Source organism: Sander lucioperca, chromosome 10 (assembly GCF_008315115.2).
Source record: "Sander lucioperca isolate FBNREF2018 chromosome 10, SLUC_FBN_1.2, whole genome shotgun sequence".
NCBI classification, from domain to species: domain Eukaryota; kingdom Metazoa; phylum Chordata; class Actinopteri; order Perciformes; family Percidae; genus Sander; species Sander lucioperca.
Window position 1 is genome coordinate 11,445,906 of NC_050182.1, and position 9,565 is coordinate 11,455,470.

Here is a 9,565-nt window from a genome sequence, read left to right on the forward strand (position 1 = left end):
TTTCCACATAAAAATAAATGGACAGGGAATTGAACAAACTCAGAAATAAGATAGCTATAGGCAGTGTTGGGAGTAACGCGTTACAAAAGTAACGCAATTACAGTAATGTATTCCTTTTTGCTGTAACGCAGTAATATAACGCATTACTAATTAAATTTCGGTAATATTATACTCGTTACAGTCTCAGTAACGCGAGTTACAACGCATTTTAACGCAACATTTAGTGGTGCGTTTTTTTTTAAGAATTCACCAACACCGCGACACATTTCTTCATAGGAAAAAAAAAGCCTTATTATTTTCCTGTTGCTTTATTCGATGGTTGAGATGACTGCAGAGACAGATACATTTGCGAGATGGATATTATTTTCAGGAGTTATTACGCTGCGTTGAAGTGAGCTGTCCTGTTTCTGTTCCCGTGGTCAGAGCCAGAACCAGAGACAGTACGGACAGCATGTATGTCCCAACAGGTGACGGTACGTCAGCGGCTGACAGATATAAACATGTCGGGAATTAATGTTGAAGCTTGCTACACGTAAATATCATTGCATTTTATCAGCCGTGGAGAGTAACTCTGCCTGTAGTGGAATGGCTTCGAATGACGACCAAAAACGCTTGTCTTTTACTGTGACCATTTACTGTTCAATATGTTGCAGTTTTACAAACAAGAAAGTGAACAACTTGAGCCTGACGGACATGTTGCACCTCAGTAAGCTAGCAAGAGTAGGCTACACAACAGACAACTTCCGTGTAGTTTACTTCAAAATAAAAAGCACTTCCTGTGACGGTTCGCAGTGAAACTAAATTACTGTTAAATAAGGTTGTGTAGGCTACCTTTTCACAAATCAGCTGTAAATCAAGTACTGTAAATAATGTAAATAGTGAGTTTTAATCACACTATAATTGAACATTTCCTTTAGAGTGTTTTAAACTAAACAACATGAATTTCTTATTCAAGTGCTATAAACAAACATTTTACAATATATATATATTTATATTTTTTTTATATTTTTATAATTTATATTTATATAATTGCCTATTATACGTTTTACTTATCTATTTTTTATAGCTTTAGTTACTTTGCATATTTATATTAATTATACAAAATATGAATAATCTATGATGTATTAAAGTGGATTTACAAGCTAGCTGCCAAATCAAACTTCCCCTGTTATTTTGGTAAAAGTAACTCAAAAGTACTGCAAAAGTAGTGTAACGCATTACAATTCAGAGACAGTAATATTGTAATATAACTTATTACTCTCAAATGACAGTAACTAGTAATCTATAATGTATTACATTTTGGAAGTAACTTGCCCAACACTGGCTATAGGCTACCGGCTTTACTTATAAGTGTTTCTTCCTCCAGACAATTGCACTAAGTATGTAATTAAATATGTATTTTAAGTTTCATTTTTGCTGTAAATCTAAATAAATAATTACAATCAATGCTTCACAAATACATCTATGTATAGTACTGTTACAGTAATGTTCAAATCTCACCCTAATTCTTTAATCCCTGTTTAGGCAAGATGAAAGAAAGGAGGATACCAAGATTAAGAAGATCAAGGAGATAAAGAAAGCTAAAGTAAAGAGATGTTCACCAAACAGTATCACACGTTATCAGCTGTACCTTACCACATCTTTCTCACCCATGTTATGGCTCTCATTCTGTGTTCAGTGTGACAAGGTTTAATAGGCCAAGGACCAGTTAATGAAGGCTGAACCAACAGACCAGACAGCTGTCCCACAGCCAGCCTGAGAACCTGCTTTACAGTCTGAATAGCCTGGGAGAGGTTGAAGACTCCTCTACTGGTGCATCAGATGGCTGAGAACAGGATAGCCCAGAGCAAGAGGGAGCCCAGCAGAGGCTAAGAAGGAGGCAGCAAAGGAGTTCACAAACCCACATACAGCTGAAGGAGGTACCGAATGACATTTACACTGTTAATGGTTTACCTGGTCTGTTCTTGTAAACAAAAAAAACAAAAAACAAACCGAGGTCTGAACCGAACGTGTATTTTTAACATTGTCACACCCCTATTTGTTGTTACAGCCTTACTTGAGTCTAAACACAGTGACTTGGGACTTGTTCAAGACGGTGAAGGTTAAAGCGTAACTCTTGCCAAAATGCAACCTAGGGTGTTTTTGTGAATGTGTGTTTAGTCGTTAGTGAAAAACAATATTGACCTTGTAGTTGAAAAAGGAGCCTCATATTGTTGTTGTTGTTGAATGACATTTCCTCCTATGGAGTCCGTTCATCCACATTTGGAGATTGACACTTTTTGACTGGCGAGATGGTAGCGCCCAGAAACAACAACTGCTAAAGTAAGTCGTTCAAAACCTTTCTTTTTAGTAAACTCTGTGTACACAAACAATGTTCTCAATGCTCGAGTTCATGTGTAGAGCCCCTGGTGATACTTGATCAAAGTTTCATGTTGTGTCGAGCCTTCTTAGTATTTTAAAAATGTTGATTTTGATGCTATTATAGTAGTGCCCCTAGCACTCCATTCAAAAGGCCATTTGACCGAAAAACGAAGATACGGTAAATCTTAAAAGCGGCGCTTCCATTCTAATTATGCTTTTTAACCCTTGTATTATGTTAAGGGTCAATTTGACCCATTTCCGTTTTTGTGTTGACCAAAATACTGGTTAACTTATCTTTTTCTTCATGAAATTTTATGACATTTCCTCATTTAGGGTCATGAACTTGTCTGTTAAATCAGAACACACTGATGTGAAATGGAATGTCTGTTCAGAGTTTGTATACAAAGATGATGTTGCGGGTCATTTTGACCCAGAGACTTTGATGTGGGTAGGTAGTTGTCAAGACCCAAAATGAATATCTCTCTTTGATGCCCTTTATTTTGATTGCATTCATTTACAATTTGACTGACTTTCAACACCCATTTAGAACCAGGTGAGTATGTAAAGTAGGAGGAGCTTTCTCATGCTTGTCCTCTTCACTGTTGTAATGTCATCTCTTTGACACGCAAACTACAAAATGAGCTCCAGAAGATTTGCAACTGAAGAAGTTTTAGCACAGATTTTTGATGGTAATAGTGATGTAGAGGAAGAGGTTTCAGAGTCAGAGGATCTTTCAGAGACCGAAGACAATGCTATCGACGATCCGGATCTTTCGAGCAACAATGTCTCTGGAGTCATTTCATGTGATATCTCGGCTGTTCCACAACACCAGAGCTGGTTGACGTGAAAGAGACAAACTAGCTGCAATCAGAGATGTATGGGATAAATGGGTCTTGTACAATCCTGGTCCCCATGTCACTGTAGACCACATGTGTCAAACTCAAGGCCCGCGGGCCAAATCCGGCCCCTTGCAGATTTAGAACCGGCCCGTATATCAATTTGGGTTCACAATAAATTTTGGCCCGCCTAGTTGTGCAGCAAATCAAAAACACAGGAAAGTGTTTTATACACTGCAATTACCTGACATTCAAAGCAGAATATGGCAGATTTACCGACTCTGAGACTTAGAAATTCCCCCAGAAACAGAGAGTTTTCATATTCAGGCTGCGAAACACATGAAAAAAATTATCGTTTTGCTTGATTTGCTAAATTCTATGGCTAAGGAACTCTTTTGATGACTTTTGTTATTTTGTTTGTCTGTGAAAAAGTAACAAATTTACAAAAAGGTGACAAATGTCTGAGAAAGCCACAAAAAAGTCAGAAAGAAAACAACAAAAATGAGGAAAAAAGCTACCAAAATGTAAAAAAAAAAAAAAAAAAAAAAGAAGTGACATGCAGTAACAAAAGCACGTCATAAACTCTCCATGTCTGGCCCTCGGTGTGATTCTCTTTTTCCAGTGTGGCCCTTAGTGAAAATGAGTTTGACATCCCTGCTGTAGACGAAAGCCTTGTTCAATTCAGGGGGCGCTGTCCCTTCCGACAGTACATGCCCAACAAGCCTGCCAAGTATGGCATCAAAATATGGGCATCCTATGATGCCAAATCTAGCTATCTAGCTGGATTAAGTCTGAGGAGGTTCAAAATGTATAACAATGATATGTTACATTGCAGACGTCAGCTGATGCTATTGCATAACTTCATGTTGCAATCATCAAGTACTTGAGTATTTGGGTGGATGACAGGCTCTCTTTTAGAGTGCATACAGAGAACCTTTTTTTCTGAAAAGAAAAAAATGGAACTCCCTTCTATTGCATATCAAAACTTCCCCATTTTTATGATGTTAAAAAGGTGGTTAAAGGAGAATAAAATATGCAATCATGAATTTAAATTTTGTGAGTAGCCACAGCTGTTTTGTACGGTGGCCCTGAAGTGCAAATCACAACAGCAATAAGAAAAACGCGACGGCAAATATGAAAACACGACAGCGAATATGAAAACACGACGGCAAATAGGAAAACACGACGGCAAATATGAAAACACGACAGCAAATAGGAAAACACGACAGCAAATAGGAAAACACGACAGCAAATAGAAAAACACGACGGCAAATATGAAAACACGACGGCAAATATGAAAACACGACAGTAAATAGGAAAACACGACAGCAAATAGGAAAACACGACAGCAAATAGGAAAACACGACAGCAAATAGGAAAACAAAACGGCAAATATGAAAACACTTAAATAAATCACAAAACACAACGGCATTAACTTCTACCGGAAAAGGTAGGGCCTATCTAGCAGTGGACGGACCCTCCTGATTGGACAGACGCACTGTCTGTCTTTCGCGCTCCCAAATCACCCACAATCCTATGCGTGCGGCTTTGCCGGCTCGTTAAAAAAACAACAACAATGGCGGACCTAAGTGGGAGTTGGAGCGGCATCGCTGATGGCACAATTAACATTTAAATGTAAGTATATTTAGTGTTTGCCGTACATTTGTTATCACCGTTAATGTGTTACATCAATGTCAAGTGTTACGCATTAATGCTGGTACAAATTGCTATTATAATTAGGTAGATACACCCCGAGCTAACGTTAAGCTAACTGAACCTATCATTTAACATTAGGCTGTTAGCTAGCTAGCTGTGTTGCTGTCTTTTATGCCATTTGTGTTCGTAAAGTTTAATGTCCGGTGGCATTTTCATCTCTTTTTGTAAGCCGTTACTGTATATGCGTAATGTTAGCAGAGATTTAGAAATTGGTTTGTTTATCAGTTGTAGCTGCAGGATTGGAGGTAAAGCTGCACCTTGTTAACTTCACTAGCAACGTTAAATGAAAGCTAAAATGTATGAGTAGTTTCCCATGTAACAAGTATAACATTCCGTTATAGCATTTATAATGGTAAAGATCTTTTTCTTGTGTTTGCTGTCTTTTAACAGGGACTAAGGAACAAATGGAGGCTGCACTACAACGCTGAAGTTGGCATCCGATTCGCAGCTTCCGATTCGGCAGTTAAGGGGAAATTTAAGGGGAACTTAAAACTGTCCGATTCAGCAGGGAAACATAATTTACATTGCTAAGTGACTGATCCTCCGTTTTTTGAACCTCTTACTGTATTGAATGAGTGTTAGTCATTAAGGTAAATTATTAATTATGTCTAAAACACACTTTTAGATTTGTGAAAGCTTTATTGTCTTTATGAGAACGCAATAAAGGGAGATTTCACCGTTTTTCTAAACTTGTCAAATCAGGACTAAATTATCCCAGAGAGTCTAAGGAGTCTTAAAAACACAGTTTGAGATTTGTGAAAGCTTTATTCTATTTGTGAAAATGCAATAAAGGGAGATTTTACTGTATTTTTCACATATAGACTACATTGGACCAGGTCCAGATCCAAAACCACAATACTTAAGACTTGTCAAATCAGGACTAAATTATCCCAGAGAGGCTAAATAAACTGTTTTATTTTATTGCCACAGCATGGCCTTTGCTAATTGACATTCAACGTACAAGTCCACGTCTCTCCATGTCATTTCTTATATCTATGAGCAGGTCTTCCTTCTCACTTCAAAAGAAAAGTAGAAAAAGTTATTTTTACCTTTTGGAAATCAATCCAAATATCGTCATAGATTTGCCAGTGGTTTAATTTACTCTTCAAATCCTTCTCCTTCAACATAAGTGTTGTTTTCTCACCTTTCCTCAGAAAAAGAGGCAGGACTGAGTATTTATTAAGATTTTTTTTAATTTATACTTCATAGGCCATTGTCTCAGGTGAGGAGCAACCCCACTTCTGGGGAACGCTGGGTCCCGATCTTCTTTGATGATGAAACCCAGCTGGACAGGATTGTGAAATACCTGTCAAACGTCCTCGACAGCTGTGACACACTCTCTGATAAAGTATGCACCATAGTGTCTTCTGACAGGCTCAAATACATCCTAAATGTGTTGCTGTCAGAGATAGGTCCACAGCAGTTCCACATTATATTGATGAAGACATTTTTTTCTATGACTTAAAGTGGCTATATGTAACTTTCAGTTTGTGTTAATTCTAGCGGCCACTTTGGATAAAAGTGGTAGTATTTTCACCACACCTGCTGTCGTAAAGGTCTTTTCTTTACGGTGCTGTATTGCCCACTGTAGATTACCAAATTTGCGTTACCGTGTTTACACAAGTACAGGGGAAGACCTGCTCATGGATATAATAAATGACATGGAGAGAGTGAGTTAATTCTTGTCCAGTTTTGACAAGTTTAGGTATTGTGGTTTTGGATGTGGACCTGGTCCAATGTGGTCTACATATGCAAAAAACAGTAAAATCTCCCTTTATGGCATTTTCACAAATAGAATAAAGCTTTCACAAATCCCAAACTGTGTTTTTAAGACTCCTTAGCCTCTCTGGGATAATGTAGTCCAGATTTGACAAGTCTAGGTGGATCTAGACCTAGTCTAATGTGGTTTATATGTGAAAAAAAACTTATTGTGTTCTCATAAAGACAATAAAGCTTTCACAAATCTAAAAGTGTGTTTTAGACATAATTATAAATTTACCTTAATGACTAACACTCATTCAATACAGTAAGAGGTTAAAAAAACAGTTTTAAGTTCCCCTTAACTGCCAAATCAGAAGCTGCGAATCGGATGCCAACTTCAGCGTCGTGGCTGCACTAGCGTCACCAGAAGGGAGAGATGAGGAGGAGAGGGAAAGCAAAAGACAAGCAGGGAGACAGAGGCCAAAAAGAGATGTTGAATAGATTATTTGCTATATTAGAGATTGCCATTCAAAAAATAAATGCATTAAATTAACTAGTTTGTCTGTGTCTTTTAAGTTTTTGGGTGTGTATATAATATAAACTGTTTTTCAATGTTTATTTTTCCATCAAATTATGACCTGGACACAGGAAACTTCTAACTGAGTAATTATATTCAGATGCTACCTGTTTTAATAACTAGTTAGGTATACAAGCTCTAAAAAGACATGAAACGTGTATCTTTATTATAACATTTATTCAAACATTACTATATACTGTACACAAGTATATTCAACATGAAGCGGCGATCAGACTCAGCTCCCGATGATGGTGTTGCTTCCGGACTGCAGACAGAAGGAGAAAGATTAGGTTAGTCCAGTAGTTATCCAACCTGTCCTGGTAAGATTAGGTTAGTCCAGTAGTTATCCAACCTGTCCTGGTAAGATTAGGTTAGTCCAGTAGTTATCCAACCTGTCCTGGTAAGATTAGAATTGTATCACAAGTATATTTAAGCATACTGAAACACGAAGGTACTTCATGTAACTGTGTAGTGGTGTAGTTTCTTCATCATGGTCTTAACTGACAACTGTTGACCATTTAACACACTTACACCTACCTTTACTGTATTAGTGGGTGTTTATCAATGGAGGTATTATGACTTTTCATATGTTGGTTGTAGCCTTGTAGCTTGTGTGTTTACAGTACTATTTACCCTTTCTCACTTGCAGTTTAATGCATATCATACTGCCTGTGGTAGCTCATTAGCTGGTAGCTTTTACCTTGTAGTTGCTGATCATATTTTGCACTGCATTTGTCTGAAAGCTAGAAGCTACTGGACAATGAGCTAATGTTGCATACATGCAGTAAACTACAAGCTAATGTAAACGGTTAGCTACTGCAATTCTCCTTACCGGTAAGTGTTATGACTACTACAAACATGAACTCCCACGAGTTTTTAATTTATTGACATGGGATAAATAAGACAAAACGACTATTGCTTACATTAAAGCCTATCGGTGTCGGTAACGTTACCTACCTTTGCACGTTGCGAGCAAAGTTCCTGACAGAATATTCTCCTCCTGCAAGCAGACTGACGCCGATTCACCAACAGCACAGTTCATAGTTCCACATCCATTTCGTCCAGTGTTTTGAAATGAGAAACGGCTAGTCCGTCTGTTAAATGCATAGACAGTGAGGCACTTTTTTTCACCTCTCCTTCCTGTCAAAGGACAGACAGTGCGTCTGTCCAATCAGGAGGGTCCGTCCTCTACTAGATAGGCCCTACCTTTTCCGGTAGAAGATAATGCCGTTGTGTTTTGTGATTTGTTGAAGTGTTTTCATATTTGCTGTCGTGTTTTCCTATTTGCTGTCGTGTTTTCCTATTTGCTGTCGTGTTTTCCTATTTGCCGTCGTGGTTTCCTATTTGCCGTCGTGTTTTCATATTTGCCGTCGTGTTTTCCTATTTGCCGTCGTGTTTTCATATTTGCCGTCGTGTTTTCCTATTTGCCGTCGTGTTTTCCTATTTGCCGTCGTGTTTTCCTATTTGCCGTCGTGTTTTCCTATTTGCCGTCGTGTTTTCATATTTGCCGTCGTGTTTTCCTATTTGCCGTCGTGTTTTCCTATTTGCCGTCGTGTTTTCTTATTTGCCGTTTTGTTTTCATTTTTTCTGTTGTGTTTTCCTATTTGCCGTTGATTTGTTGTTGCGTTTCTCTAATTGCTGTGGTGATTTGCACTTCAGGGCCACCGTAGTTTTGTGTGCTGTGTGCATACTGTCTCTGTGTACATAGTGAACAGTTTAAAAAAAAAAGAAGAAGCCTGTTGTTGTATCGATATGCTGTTTGTATATTTGTTCACCTGCCTGGGCACTGAGGATGATAATTAGCCTCTGGCTTTGTATAATACATCAGATTTTAAGTGTTGAAATGGAATGTGTATTATACCTGATTCTTGTCACACAAACATGTAAATATATAAAAAGCTAGTGAAGACACTGAGGGCTAGGCTACATTCTTAAGTGTTCTCGCCTATGGGGACATATTACTGCTGCCTTACTTCAATGTCTTGACTCCGTGTATCACTGTTCTCCAACTCATTGTCCCGAGGTCTTTTAGTGCTGGGGAATGAGGCAGATGGACCAGGGTGTGCTCGCTGGCTAAATTATTATTTTTTTTTTTTATCAATGTTTGTATTGATTTTTCATTAGTACGTCGAAGCCCATAACAAAATCTCTCTCCCAACATCTGCCGTGTTACAAGAACCAAAAAAAACAAAAAAGCAAACTATAAAACAGTAGCCTAGAAATCTAGACGCACCCTAGCGGCAGCAAATTTAATTTGCAGCCAGGGGGGTCTAGGCACTCTCCATTGGCTTGCGAGCTGGAAAAACTAAACTCTAGTCAGGCCAATCACATCGTGTATAGAGTCGGTGGGCGGGCTTATGGCTGCTGCTGCTGC

General features: G+C 38.3%; 2 protein-coding genes across 3 annotated transcripts in view; both read left to right on the forward strand.

Moving 5' to 3' along the window:
• LOC116036029 (fucolectin-like) overlaps positions 1 to 4,256 on the forward strand; it is a 37,980-nt gene extending 33,724 nt beyond the window's left edge. The window contains exon 6 of the mRNA XM_036006382.1: positions 4,110 to 4,256. The gene's annotated coding sequence lies outside the window, so the exon portion shown is untranslated. The remainder of the gene's footprint in view (positions 1 to 4,109) is intronic.
• Positions 1 to 9,565, forward strand: part of LOC116036026 (fucolectin-1-like) — a 59,561-nt gene that overhangs the window by 12,597 nt on the left and 37,399 nt on the right. The gene's annotated exons all lie outside the window — the stretch shown is intronic.